Genomic DNA, 14,876 nt, shown 5'->3' with positions numbered 1-14,876 from the left:
AAATACAAGCATTTAACATAAGCCATGAATTTTAATACAGGTTAGCCCACAGTCATAAATCCCCAGTCCATAAAGAAGGAAACACAGGATGTGGGAGGCTGTGGGTGGCAGCAGTCAGAGGAATCAGAAAGCAGAACTGAAATGAACCAAGGACAGTTCGGTGCCGAGTAGAAGCCTTTGGCCATGAACATCATTTAATCATAGTGAGTATTCATTTCAGGCTTAGTCCATCCCACACACTGTCCTCAGAGCCTTACATTAATTAACTCATTAAATCCTCACAGCAGCTCCATGAGGGAGGTACTATTTTATTATTCTCATTTCACAGCCGATAAAAAGACTGAGGCAGAGAGACGAGTTAACCTGCCTGAGTTCTGACAGCCGGTGAGCGCAGAGGGCACGATGTAATTAAGGGCCATCACATCCTCGAGTCTGTGCTTTTTTTTTTTTTTTAAAGATTTTATTTATTCATCTGAGACACAGAGATACAGAGAGAGAGAGAGAGAGAGAGAGCATGAGCAGGGAGAGAGGCAGAGGGAGAGGGAGAAGCAGGCTCCTTGCTGAGCCAGGAGCCTGATGTGGGACTCGATCCCAGGACTCTGGGATCATGACCTGAACCGAAGGCAGACGCTTAACCATCTGAGCCACCCAGGCGTCCCAAGTCTGTGCTTTTAATCCTGATGTTCCACGTCTCTGTGCTGACTTGCATTCACTGGTGTTATGGGTCGGGAAGGACCTTTTAAAGAGGCAGATGCTCTTGTGGGCACACTGACTTTTACTACAAGAGTTCCTTTATTGCATATTAATTGTGTGGCTCCAGAAGTTTGGCAGGGGTCAACTCCAGGATATTTGAATCCAAATTTCATGTTCTTCCTACCTCACCATTCAGAATACCAGGAAAGTGCTTTGTTATTATTATAAGAATGAATTAGGGGGTTGGCACCTGGATGGACCTGGGTGGCTCAGTAAGTTAAGCATCTGGCTCTTGATTTCCGCTCAGGTCATGATCTCAGGGTTGTGAAATCGAGCCCTATGGTGGGCTCTGCACTGGGTGTGGAGCCTGATTGAGATTCTCTTCTATCTCCCTCTACCCTCCTCCACCCCCCATTCCTTGAGCATGCTCTCTCTCTAAAAAAAAAAAAAAGAATGAATTTTCTTTAGGAAAGCTTGTTATGCTAAGAGGCCGGCTTTGCTCTGCATGTTGGGTAGCATCTTGGTGCAAACGCTGCTGATTATTAAACACAATATTTTGATTCATCATGAGCCATTCGTGTTTATTTTCTAAGTGGGTTAAGAGATAATACTGGATCCTATTTAGAAGGCAAAAATGCATTACTTTAAACATTATTATTTAGCTAGATTGTGAACATTGCCAAGAGACAATAGGACATAAGAAAATCAACTTCCAAAAATAAAGGAGCTCATATCCCCATCTGCCTCACAACTAAAAATGATTTAGTCATCAAATTTTACAAGTAATATGTGTGGATTAAAATAATACAATGAAAAAAATTTGTGAACTCTTTTCAGTATCCTGAGCTGTCATATGCCCTTTACTAAAGGTACCAAAGTAAGCCATTCAGTTATAGTCTGAAAAGAAATGATCTTTCCCTTAATTGTGTCATAGTAGGAATCAGCTTTAAGAACCCCTAAAACTCTGTCAATACAGAATTATTTTAGAATAATTTGAAAAGCAAAATAAATGACAGCTCATTATTCTCCCTAATTAAAACAAATTAATTGCAGCAACGTCTCAGAAAGAGCGCTATACAAGGCAGGTGGATATAATCAATTTAAATAGCCCATTGACTGCAAAAGAAATTCAGATCATATGAGATTTCATTAAGGAGCACTAGATAGTTAAAGTCTGTTACAACTAACAGTTTGATACTCTTCTCAAAGTGCTTCATATTTTTTTCAAAATATTTTGGTTTAGTGAAAATTATGAGGTTTACAGTGTTATAACTGCAATCCACGGACCATTTCTTATACTGTATGACTTCCCCCATCACATCCTTTTTCATGGTGTCAATTCTCAGCCATTCAAACAAAGATCATAATTTTCATGATGCACTTGTTGGTTTTCTTTCTTCTCAATCTAAAAAAGTAGCCTGTATTGAGTAAACAGGCTCTTGAGAAAACTTCAATTTTAAAGATACTGTCTTAGACAGCTTGCAAATGGAAATTAGGGAGGATGTGGCAGTGAATGGATGGATTTGATTGAAGATCAGCCTTGAATAAATCCATTCTCCCTGACCCCAGTATGGAGAGAGGATATCAAGGACTGGCTAATCCCACCCAATGCCTCCCTCCCACCCCACATGCCATCAGAACATGGATGCAGCTCTAGGGAAACTGGGATTAAATTGCTGCTACTCTATGGATTGCAAACTAAAGGTAATAAAATTTCAGAAAAAAAATGAAGTTATATTTCTTTTTTTGTGGATGTTTGCACACCAGTGAGGGAGAGAGGGAGAAAATATTGGAACAGATTTTACACACGCACACGCACACACACACACACACATAATGCTACTGAATTTCCAGGAGACACCTTCTAAATTATGTGAGCAAGAAAGCCTGTCAGAAAAGGTGATATTTAAGCTGAAATGTGAAGGATACATTGAAATAGATCATAAAAATATGTGGAATCGGAAAAAGCCGAACTCACAGAAAGAGAGAGTATAATGGTGGTTGCCCGGACCTGGGGGGAGGGGAAATGAAGAGACGTTGGTCAAATGATACAAACTCTCAGCAATAAGATGGATACATTCTAGGAATCTAATGTACTGCATGGAGACTAGAGTTAACAAACATAGGCTCAGTTGGTTAAGCGACTGCCTTTGGCTCAGGTCATGATCCTGGAGTCCCAGGATCGAGTCCCACATCGGGCTCCCTGCTCGGCAGGGAGTCTGCTTCTCCCTCTGACCCTCTTCCCTCTTGTGCTCTCTCTCTCTCATTCTCTGTCTCTCAAATAAATAAATAAAATCTTTGAGAAAAAAACATATTATATACTGGAAAGTTGCTCTGAGAGTAGATCTTAAACGTTCTCACTACACATACACACATACACACACACACACACACACACACACAGAGTAATTATGTGAGGGGATGGAGATGTTAACTCACCCTATTATGGCATCATTTTGCACTATACACATATATCAAAACCATCGTATATGTACAGCTTAATCTTATACGCTGTTAGATGTCAATCAAATCTCAATAAAGCTGGAAAACAAACAAATAAAAAATTATGGAGAAAAGAACATTGTAGGCAGAGGCTGTAGCATGGGGAAAGCCCTGAGGCAGGAGAGAGCTTGTACTTGGAGGAACCTGCAAGATGCCTCTGTGTGTGTGTGTGTGTGTGTGTGTGTGTGTGTGTGTGTGTGTGTATTTCAGTGAAAGAGGATGTGAGCTCTGCAGTAGACCAGGTAGATAGAAGACACATTCTCCTCTCAAAATACCCCACCTACTTCCAGTGCTGGGATATAAGTTAACCAGGCAGCTGACCTAACTTCAGTCATTCTTTCCCTTGGACATCGAGAATCGGGAGTAGAGGCTGAGACAGGGCAGCAGGGAGCTGAACAGCACAGCCTTACTGTGTAGGCCAGTATCAGCATCAGGGGGAGTGAGAGTCGCATGGAAGGGAAGGTCGTGCGGAGCCAGAAACAGGAGTTTTCGTGAAAAGGCATTGTTTTGGTAAAGAGAACAAAGGAACGGATGCTCAAAGAAAAGCAGAAATGAGAGCACGTGTGGATCCAGAGACTGACTTATCAGAGAAAGTCATTGCTAGCAATTTTTCAGTTTCTTTGGGCTCCTGCTCCTCCTGCCTGTAAGGTCCTACTCTTCATATTTCATGTGAGTCTGTGGTGGACACTCACCATCTTCGTCTGCTTGGCACTCATTCATGTCTTCCTCACCTATGGACTCTGGTGGGACTATCATGTCTTCCCCAACTGTGGACTCGAGTGGGACTGTCCACTACAGCAGCCCTCTGGTCATTTGGTCCAGGGATGAGCCTGTGGCCCAGAGATCTAAGAAGATCAGGTTTAATCTTGGTTGAGAGAGCCATCCTTGTCTATGATTTGGCTAACTGGAGCACATTCAAAATATTAACATAACATGGACACATAAGCATAGAAAACTTCCCAGGAGGACACACCTCAACATCTTCAAAGTGGTTATCTCTGGTTTAACCAGAGATCTGAGTTAGTTTCATGTTCTTTATTCTATCTGTATTTTAAAACTTTCATTACAATGACCTATATTACTTGCATCAATAAAAAACATAAAAACACTTTAATAACGTAAGTCATGTCCTTTAAAACTATTTTGAAAATATGTTCTCAGCAGTCATTCAAAAACTATGTGTTCTCTTCATATCCTGTACATGGTATGGTGCCCTGTATGGTAACATCACTGGAAAAGAACAAGAACAAAATAATCCACATCCATACTTTGGTGGGAGAAACGTGGACATTTATACACAGACCAAGCACAGTTATTCAAGTTAAGCGCCATAGGGGCACAGAAGAAAGGGAAACACCTGGGGACCTATGGAAGGGTTTTGGAAAAGGTAATGGACACAGACCTTGAAATATTTCACCAGATGTAGAAACGAGGTGGAAATTAGTCCAAGGAGTAGCACAGTGAGAGTGTGAAAGGGCACTGCATGTTCGGGGCAGGGCTGCAGTGCTCGTCCCAAAGGACCAGAGCAGAACTCTTCATGGTGTAAAAAAAAAAACAAAAACACAAAAAACTCTTCATGGTGGGAGATGAGGAAAGTCCAAGTGACTCATCTGCAAAGACTAGATGGAAAGGCAGCATTGCACCCAGGCAAGTGCACAGCTTTGGGGTCAAAGAGACTGTGGTTGAAGTCTTGAAGTTGAACTCTGGAAAGATAACCGAGGGAAGCAACTGCAACTCCGTCCCACCCAAGAGCACCTCTGCTAGCTGAATCAAGCACCCTGAGAAGCACATTCTGGCACTTATGGCTTCAGAGGATTCATTCTAAGCTCCCCTATAAATGACTCACTGCATATGGGCACTTTGCGAAAACAGAACAGGAAAACACTAACTTGACTATTTCGCTAAAACAACCTTGCAAGTCAGCTCTCGTCCATTTTTCTTTATGTAATTTCCTACCCCAGGCCTCCCCACATGTCATTCCTCCAAGGATATATTTCAAAAACCAATCGCAATGAGAGATCTCCTTTATGGACCCTGACACATATTTTCCTCATAGAAGTTAGATGTTGCTCACCTGACTCCTTCCCTTTGCAGTGCCTCCAGCAGGGGCCGAGTGGACAGTTGGAAGCCTTGCACAGTGAGAGGATGTGGAGTGTGGCAGGCCAGTCCCCAGAGGAGTCTTTTGGCACCTAATGCGATGTCCTGTGAGATCTGCGTTCACATTTAGGCAGCTCACACTCTGCTCTTTTTATTCTTGTGCCATCCTCTGGTGAAACTTCCAAAGCCAAGCCATGGTTACATGCAGATGAAAGATCCAGTTTCAGTAAATGAGCCTCCAGGCCGAAGAAAGAAACTAAAATGTAGACTCAGGATGAAGGGCCTTATATTTGAGATTTCCCTAGCTGTTCCATAGAACACAATTATTATTTGCTCTGGCCCAGTCTACATCATGGAAGCCATAAATGAAGATGCCAGTCACTGGAAATATTTGGAAAGAAGAGTTTAATTGTTTGAATAATTGAAGCAACTACTGGCACTTACATGCAAATTTGCAGCATCCCAGCATCCCCAGACACCCACTCTCCAGCCACACCTGTGAAATTCCTCTTCTGCTCTGTTCCTGGATCTCACATTTTTGTTATAACCAACACCTCTTCCTGGAGACAGCTTAATGTCTACACATTACTCCTTGATGAATCTGTGTACTGGTGCGGTAGACTTTATAGGAGGTAGATGTGATGAAGGGGTCTAGGTGGGATATAGTTGGCTTCAAGTCCTGGGACTTCATTAATAAATCAAGAAAAAAAACCTTCTCCTCTTTCTTAAACAGGATTTCTCAAAATGTAGCCTTTCACAGAACTGCATGATTAGAATCTCTCAGGGAATGCTTGTTGCGTCTTTCTTGGGTCTTTCTTGGGTCTTGGATTCTTGAGTCTTTCCAGGCACACTGCATCTCCAGAGAGTGGAGATCTGGAACTACATATTTTGAAAGCACCATAGGCAATTTTATTAGGTATTTGAGAACCACTTCTAAGGCAAAGGAATAAAACTACCTTCTTTCCTCTCTCAGATTGCTTTGTAGTGAATTCTTTTTCTACCAAAGTTGACTTTGAAGGTGTGTCTTAGTCTTTGGGGGCTGCCGTCACAGAATACCATAGACTGGGTACTTAATAAACAGCAGAAATTTATTTCTTACAATCCTGGAGACTGGGAAGTCCAAGGTCAAGGCACACGTAGATTCAGTGTCTGTTGAGAGCCCACTTTCTGATTCATAGATGGCTGTGTTCTCACATGGCCAAAGAAGGGACAAGGGAACTTCTTGGGGTCTCTTTTATAAGGACACTAATCCTATTCATGAATGCTCTGCCCTCATGACCTAATTACATCCCAAAGGCCACACCTCCAGATACCACCATGCTGGCGATTAGGTTTCAACAGATGAAATGGGGAGAGAAGGGGATACCCACTTTCAGTTTATAGCAAGGTGTGTGTGAGGATGGAGGAAAGTTGTGGGGGATAGGTTACAGAGAAGGAGTAAGGAAGTCTGATGAAAAAGAACAAAATTCAAGATCTCTCCCTCATTGTATCCTGACATCAGAGATCTTCCCCTGGGACTTCCAACATACAGATTTTGCCATGGATATTTTTGAAGTGTATACTTTCAACTTTGATACTGAATTATGGTTAAATTTCTTGGTGGCTGAGGATGGAGAGAGCAGGAGGAAAACTATATAGTCTATTGGAAAAGTATTACATTTATTTCAGGCCAAATTTGGGACATAGCTGATTGATTGCATGTGTTGTCTATACTTTAGGGAATATCAGGATTCTCTGCATATATACAATACATGAATATTCATTTATGCATCTGTTCAGTACTTATCCCATTGTGAATAATAGGTGTTCAAAAAGCAACTCCGTGAATGCATGCTCTTTCTTCTATTTGTCACTTACTTGATATTGATTAGTTGATCATGACTATAACCTCAATTATGTTGCTGAAAAGATGGAGTGGTATAATGGAAGGGGCTCAAACTTTATAGAAAGAACCTAGTGGTTAACATGAAACAAGAGAGCTTTTTTTTTTTTAAGTTAATTTATTTAAGTAATCTCTACACCCAATGTGGGACTCAAACTCACATGACCCTGAGATCAAGAGCCACACACTCCTCCAACTGAGCCAGCCTAGCGCCCCAACAAGAGAGCTTTTTTAAAACTATGTAGCACAGTGCTGGGAGCATAGTAAATGAAAAGATGAAATTTGGGTCCCTTTAGTTTTAGTTTTAAAGAAAAACTTGATTGTTGAAAGCCGAAGTATAAAAACTTTGTAGAGAAATTCTATAGACAAACTGATTACTAGTATCTATGAATAATCCCATACTAAAATCGGTAAGAGAAAGAGAACTGTTTACCTGGTTTTTGACCCTAAACAATTTACTTAGCTTCCTTTTAAGCCTTAGTTTACGTGTTTGTAAAAATAGGAATAATAATACTTAAAGGGACTTTGTAACTATTAAATAAGAAAATATATATAAAATGCTTAGCACAAAATAAATGCCCAATGAATAGAAGCTATTTACATTAAAAGCAATAACATGGAATGGCTAATAGTAATCAGAAATGTTATTAAAATATGGCCCTAAAAATAAGAACTTGAGAAGATGTCGAGTCTAAAACTGGACTTATTTTGACAATGATCTGTAGATATTTCTACTGCAGCATGTTTTTTTTTTTAAGTATGTATTTTTGTCAATCACCCTCTCCTCCAGATGACACAAAATATTTTATTTTATTTTTTAAAAAATTTATTTATTTATTTTAGAGAGAGAAAGCACATGTGAGTGGGGGGAGGGGCAGAGGGAGGGGGAGAGAATCTCCAGCAGACTCCCCACTGAGCATGGAGCAGGCGTGGGGTTGGATCTCACAACCCAGAAATCATGACCTGAGCTGAAATCAAGAGTCGGACGCTTAACCGACTGAGCCACTCAGGCACCCCGGCACAAAATATTTTAAATACTGAAGTAGGTTTTAGAAATGGCTCAGGAAAGATCACTTCGTTATCTTTCTGAAGTTACTATAATAATACCCATAAACCCCTCGAGCCAGCAATGTTCTCATATCTGAGGGAATTGCTTTAGTGAGTCATGTGCAAATTCTCAACAGTAAGCTGCACAGAAATTTTGATCAATATATTTTATGGGAAAAATTACACCTTGGGATAATGATTCTTTTTCCTCATTCATATACAATTTGCAACCAAAATTTCAGACCATTCCTTGGAATTATACAATTGCTATGGATCAGTTAAATGAGCAGAGATGAAGTAAGTGGAGTTTCTTTTTTTTTTTTTTAAATTTGTCTTAAATCTTTTTGGCTTTTCAAATAAATACATAAGTGAAATATAAGAGGGAAAATATTTTTAGATTTTAGAAATTATTATGTGTTCTTATACATTATGGTTTGATAGGTTTAATTCACTTACATGAGCCCATGAGTTTCATATGTTGGCTAAGATGTAAGAATAAGACCCAATTCTCACTGCCAAGGAGCCTATATAAAGAAATGAAAATAATTATACAAATAATATCTTTAGAAAAAAATCAAATGAGATGTACAAGTGCTGTGTGTGAAGTATAAAGCATTATGCGCTAAGGCATGAGGGATGCTGCATTGAAGAGGTACGTTTGACCTGGGTTTGGGGGCTCAGAAGAATTTGTATTCTAGAAATGGGCATTCCACTTGTCAGAAAAGGCATAAGCAAAGTCTCAGGGAGAAGAAAATATATGGCAGATTAAGGGAACAAAAAATGTAACCAGTTTTGGCTGAAGCAAAGAATACTGGGAATCATATGTAATAAATCATAATGGTAGGCTAAGGCCCTGTATGAAGTATCATAACCTTGGGTCTTGTAAGCATTGAATCATACTGAGTGATAATCCTGATGAAAAAATTATTCATGTGAATAGTGGTGGGGACGGTAAACAGTTCGAGAACATCTGCTGTAGTCAATGGAAAATAGTTGCTTTCCTCACCAGAAAAGCTTGGATTGTTTCTAAACAGAGGATTGACATGACCAGGGAGTTAGAAGACTAGTAGCTTACTAGCTAAGAGGAAGTGATGGCCAGTATCTATGTAAACATGCAAGTCAAATATTTGAATTGAACTTCTGCCCCTCTCTCAACCCATGCTAAAATGACAGTAAAGAGATTTTACTTTTTAAACCTAAAATGACAGAGAGTGAAAAGGAGCCAACAGCAAAAATTTGGGAGATGGCAAAGTTGATGGATGAACAAAAACTTAATTAGCAGACCTGAGAAATATGAAGAGCTGAAAAGTAACCCAAGTTATAGTCCAGAATTCTCAATGGCTAAGGAGTTGGTGGCACCAGTTGCTCTGGGAGTGTGGGTGAATTTGGGGCTATAAACCAAAGAATTAACTGAAAGTTTATTTAAGTAGAGGATGGTCCTACAGGGGAGGCAAAATTTTACTTCTATGCATCTTAGGTTTTCAGCTGGGACTCTTTACCAAAAAGAGAGATTAACGAGAGAAAACAACAGTTTATTAACGTGGGCTATACATATCATGTGAGAGAAACCTAAACCAAAAGTAAATAATTCAAAATGGTGGCTTAGAATTCCAGCCAATATAGCATCTTCAACAAAGAACAATACATTTGTAAAGAAATGACATAACAAAAAAAGGCAGTTTTAGATTTCCAAGGGCAGCAAACTGGGAAGGTATGGGAGGAAACTCATGGAATCAAGTTTGTTTGCAGATTCCTCTAGTGCCGTCTCTGGGCCGATAAGTGTCTTTCTGTGGTAAAAGGAGAATTTATATCCTGCCCCCAGGTAGAAAAAGGGGAGCTTTCCCTGGGTTTTCTGCTTCTTAATTGCCTTCAGCTCAAAATAATTTTTATGTCAAAGGGGCATATTTTGGGGTGACATATTCTGGTTTCCTTCATCCCCTCTCTTCTTTATTCTATTGCATAAAGCCAAGACAATCCCCTCTTTTAACTAGGCAGGAGACCAGAGATGTATTCTCTGGGGATTATAAAATAGAGGGTCTTAGGAATGGGGAATATTAAATAGGTTTGAGGGCAAGCCAAATCCAATCTGACTCTTTGAGATTACCCTATAGTCAAGCTCCTCATTGACAGCTCCACACATTCATTCGAGGCTTCCCAACAGCCCATTAGTGAGCCATTCCAAAATGTAACCTATGACATGGAAGATGGAGACCAAAACAGAAACTTAGAGAATCTGACCATGAGGGAAAAGAAGACATCAAAGAAATCAATCATTAATATCCTCCAAGAGACAAAAGAAGAGATTACATCCATGAAACAGGATCAGGTGCTATGAAATGGGACAGAAAACAAAGAAGAACTATTAAAAATTAAAAATATGAGATACCAGAAATGAAAAAAAAATCCAAAACCTCTAAGCATGGTAATCAAAAGTTAAGAAAACCTCCTAGAATGCAGAGGAAAGGGGAATGTTTCAGGCAGTTCAACATCCAAATATTAGGAAATTTAGAAAGAACAAACAGAAAGTGAAGAGGAATATTTTTCAATTATATATATTATATATCTATTTCAATTAAATATATGATATCAATTATTTATATATCTTATATAGTATATATTATCTATGTAATACATATATATTATATATAATAAATACATAATGTGCATATATATGTGTATATATATAGAAAACAGTGTCTTCTAGTCTCCGCTGTGGCTATTATCTGTGACATTTTTATTTTTTGATCCTTTGTATGACTCCCCTTCCCCTACTACTACTATTTATTTTTCTATGTCTCTGGAAGCTTGTTGGATCTTTCCTTTGTCTCCAGTGTCCTGAAATTTCATAATGATGTGCTTCGGGGGGGGTGTATCTTCATCCATTTTGCTGAGCACTCTACTCAGAGAGCCTTTTCCATGTGGAGACTTAATGTTCTTTAATAGTGAGATTTATACATTCATTACGTGAGATTTATGCATACAATATTTATACATACATAAAGTATGTGTAAATCTCACCATTGAAGGACGTAACTTTTCTAACCTAGAATTCTATGCCCATACATACTCTCAGGAAAATGTGAGGGTAGAATTTTACAAGTCTTAAAAAATGTACCTTCTCTGCACCATTTCTCAGGGTGCTACATCGGCAAGATGAGAAGTTATAGCTAGAAAAAGGAAGACACAGGGTCCAGGAAACAGCTCCAATCCAAGTGTTGGAAGACAGTCATCAGGGTGATGGTGGACAGGGGTTGGCCTGGGTTCGGGCAGGGGTAGGGTGCGTCTGAAGTTCAGTGAGAGGTATGTGACTACGATGAAACTGAAAACACACCTGAGCTGTCTGAGCATATTGAGAAGATGCTGACACCATAGGGGAGGATTCATGGTTGAATTCATAATTGAAAACTCAGCAAATGACACTCCAGAGCAAACAAACTGTCATTAAGGAAGGGAAAGACACATTATGCTGCATGAGTCAATAAAAGTGTTTACTCGGTCGTAACAAAACACTGACCCAACCAAAATCACAATATATTCATATTTGAGTGATGAAGATTGCAGTGGGAGTAGGAGCTGGGGAGAAAGAGAGCAAAATCATCTTCTGTTGAGAGAAATCAGTGGCCAATGCCTAACATGAAAAGCTCAAGCAGTAGCAGTATACACATGTTGCTTAGAAGTAAGGATGTACTCATCTGAAAGTATCATTTAAAAGAGCAGAGAAAGGAAGTGGGAGTCTAAAATTAGATGAGAGTGTGAGGAGGGGCAGGAACAGTGAAGAAAGGAGGGTTAGGAGTAGGTGAGAGAGATGGGTTAAGTTAAATCTATGGGCCTGGGCAACTGGCTGGATAAAAGAGGACTGGAAAAAAGATGACTGGGGGGCCCAGGCAGGGTAACTGTGAGTACAGTGAAGTTGCTAACAGAATTCAGAGAAGAGAATTCCAGAGAAGACATGGGTTATAGTAGGGGCAGATAAAGGAAGGCAGCGGAATATAGTAGAAATACAATGGCTCAGGAATATGAAGATCTTAATTCTGCCGCTTTGTCTATGTGGCCTTGGACAGACCACATAACCTCTGTGGGTTGCAGTGTCCTTCCTACCAAGTGAGAGAGGCAGCGGAGCATAGTGGTGAGGAACCCACTCTCTGGAACTGGAATGCCCACGTTCAAATACCAGGAAACCTCATGCTACCACCCCAGTTACTGGCCATGTGGTTTGGCCCATTTACCTAACTTCTGTGTGCCTCAGTTTCCTCATCTGTAAATGGAGATAATAATATCCACATTATATATGTTTGCAGAATTAAATGGGTTAATACATGAAGCACTTAGGGCAAAATCCTATATACACACTTGGTGTTTTTATTTTAGGTAAACTCTAATGTCCATTACACTTCTAAGCCTTCTGTGAATACATGTTAGGACATGTTGTATTTGAGATTCCAATGGAATATTCAGGGGAAAGAATAGGTCAAGCAGTTAGAAATGAACTTCTGGAGACTGTGAGGGGAATGAGGATGATAAAGATAGGCAAGTTCTTTGGCTAAGGTGTTTGGTGAAACCGAGAGAGTGAATGAGATTGTTTAAGGATTGGAGGGAAAAAACTGATAATATAAAACAAAGTACTGATTGAACATAAATTATAAATGGACTAAATTTGAAAAATAGGAAAGAGGCTGTGCAGACTTTCCCCAAGTGCATACCAGATGCCATAAACAGTATGGCAAGAACTTGAGGCTTGGACCTGAACAGATCAGGGTTTGAGTCTTGATTCTCAAGCCATGTGAGTTCATGACAGTTATCCTCCCTAAACCTACTCTACTGGATTTCAGCTGGGAAACTCACAGGAGTTTTGTATGAATTAAGTTACATAAAATAAGCAATGTGCCCAACACAGTGCATATCACAGAATAAGCATTCAAATCCTCTATACACATAATGGCATTATTTAGGTGCATATACCCAGGATACCTCTGTGTGCTTGCCATTCTGGAAGTGGAGCTGTTTCATCCCCTCTGCCAATCCCTTTTCTAGGTTTCTTCCCCCATCAATCAGGTCCTCATCTCTCTTAGAGTCCTGTGCAGCTATAACTTTCTAATAAGTGTCCTTAATCTAAATAAGGCAAACTACTGAGCTAGAGCCATGACTAGAGCCATGACCAGGTGCAACATAACATCTCTAAAGTAGGCATTGTATTTTGAATCTGCATCCTGAGTTAATGCCCGATGCTGTCATTGCACTCAAGATCATGATTAGATTGAGAGTCCTCTGGTTTGATGTAATGAAGGAAATTCAAATCCTGGAAAATGATAAGCTGACCTGAAAGTTATATCCAGTAACGAAGAGTGAAGCAAACAATCAGGTTTGATGGGCAGGACATGAATACACTAGAGATTGTTTGCAAAAGTAAAAGTAAAAGTAGGAGTTCAATACGTGTTTGTTTTATTGAATGCTCAATATCTCTATGATCCAAAGCACTGGTCTATGTGCTTGAGGAAAGCAGAAAAAATGTTAAATGACAACAAAATTCAAACAAATAGAACACAATCCTTCGGATAGATTGACACAGGATAAGTAACCATAAGTTAGGATCTGATAGTATAGATTTATGCTAATTGTTATGACATATTCATAGTCTCATCATAACCAACATTTTAGCCTTTCCTTCCTATTTGGGCATTCTTCATGCTTCTTCAAAAAATGTTATAGTATTTTGTCACTTAAAAAATGTATATGCAAGAAATTGAACACAACTCACAGAATATCTGTTACACCCTCCAAAGTTTGTAATCAGAACCTTGGGCTTTGAAATTGTGTCTTGCAGAAGTGGAAAGAAAAAAAAAAAAACTAAAAATCCTTCATATCCTATAAGATATATTACATTAAATAGGTCCATGTGAGAGCAAGAGAGCTAGAAAAGGGAGATGCTTCAAGTGGTTCCATTGCACATGAAAAGTGTTGCACAAGGCTATTTTCCAGTGAACCCCATAGTGTAATTCCAACATGTGGATTTATGCTCTATTTTATGCTCTAGGCTTAATGCTACTGGCAATGAATCAGCTGGTTCTAGGTAAACCGATCAGGGTTTAACCAATATTCAGCACTCATTAATGATTCTTAAGATTTTACATGGCTTAGCCCAAGCTAGTCAATAGGATCAGTGTGGCCTCTAGTCATAGGCAATATTGTGGTTCTTCTGAAGGGTTTCTCGAAGCAAGGAACGAATTGCTTAGATCCAGCAAAACACGTGCAGTGTGGGGAGGCAGCATTGGCTTCAAAGCTTTGAGAATTTGTGTGTTGTGTGTCTTTGGCTAATATTAAAGCATCAATTCCCTCCTCTGGAAAATGAGGATAATAATACTTTGCAGGGTTATTGTGGACACTACACGATTAAACATAAAACATGTGACCAACTCAGGGTCTGGCATATATTTAGAACTCAATAAAACATTAGCTGTTTTGTGTATTTCTCTGAATGGGAAAAGAAAACACTCCTAGACAAATGACTACAAAACCCATCTTTGTGTAGCTGAAGGTAGAAAGGAGCTTACCCTCACAGTCACATAAGCCCCTCTTTCCATTTCGCTATGGCCAGAGAGGTGAGCATCTGTTGGCCTGGCCAGCTTGGAACTCTACAGCCATTTTTAGTGAGAGAAGG

The 14,876-nt window shown here is 39.6% G+C and overlaps 1 protein-coding gene across 1 annotated transcript in view; it reads left to right on the top strand.

The window, feature by feature from the left end:
• GPR63 (G protein-coupled receptor 63) overlaps positions 1–14,876 on the top strand; it is a 244,894-nt gene that overhangs the window by 156,480 nt on the left and 73,538 nt on the right. The window lies entirely within an intron of this gene.

The sequence above is a fragment of the Callorhinus ursinus genome, unplaced genomic scaffold (genome assembly GCF_003265705.2).
Source record: "Callorhinus ursinus isolate GAN/ISIS: 27379988/994484 unplaced genomic scaffold, GSC_fseal_2.0 scaffold6, whole genome shotgun sequence".
In the NCBI taxonomy this organism is placed as follows: domain Eukaryota; kingdom Metazoa; phylum Chordata; class Mammalia; order Carnivora; family Otariidae; genus Callorhinus; species Callorhinus ursinus.
Note: the sequence above shows the minus strand (reverse complement) of the source record. Positions and strands in the feature narration are given on the sequence as shown.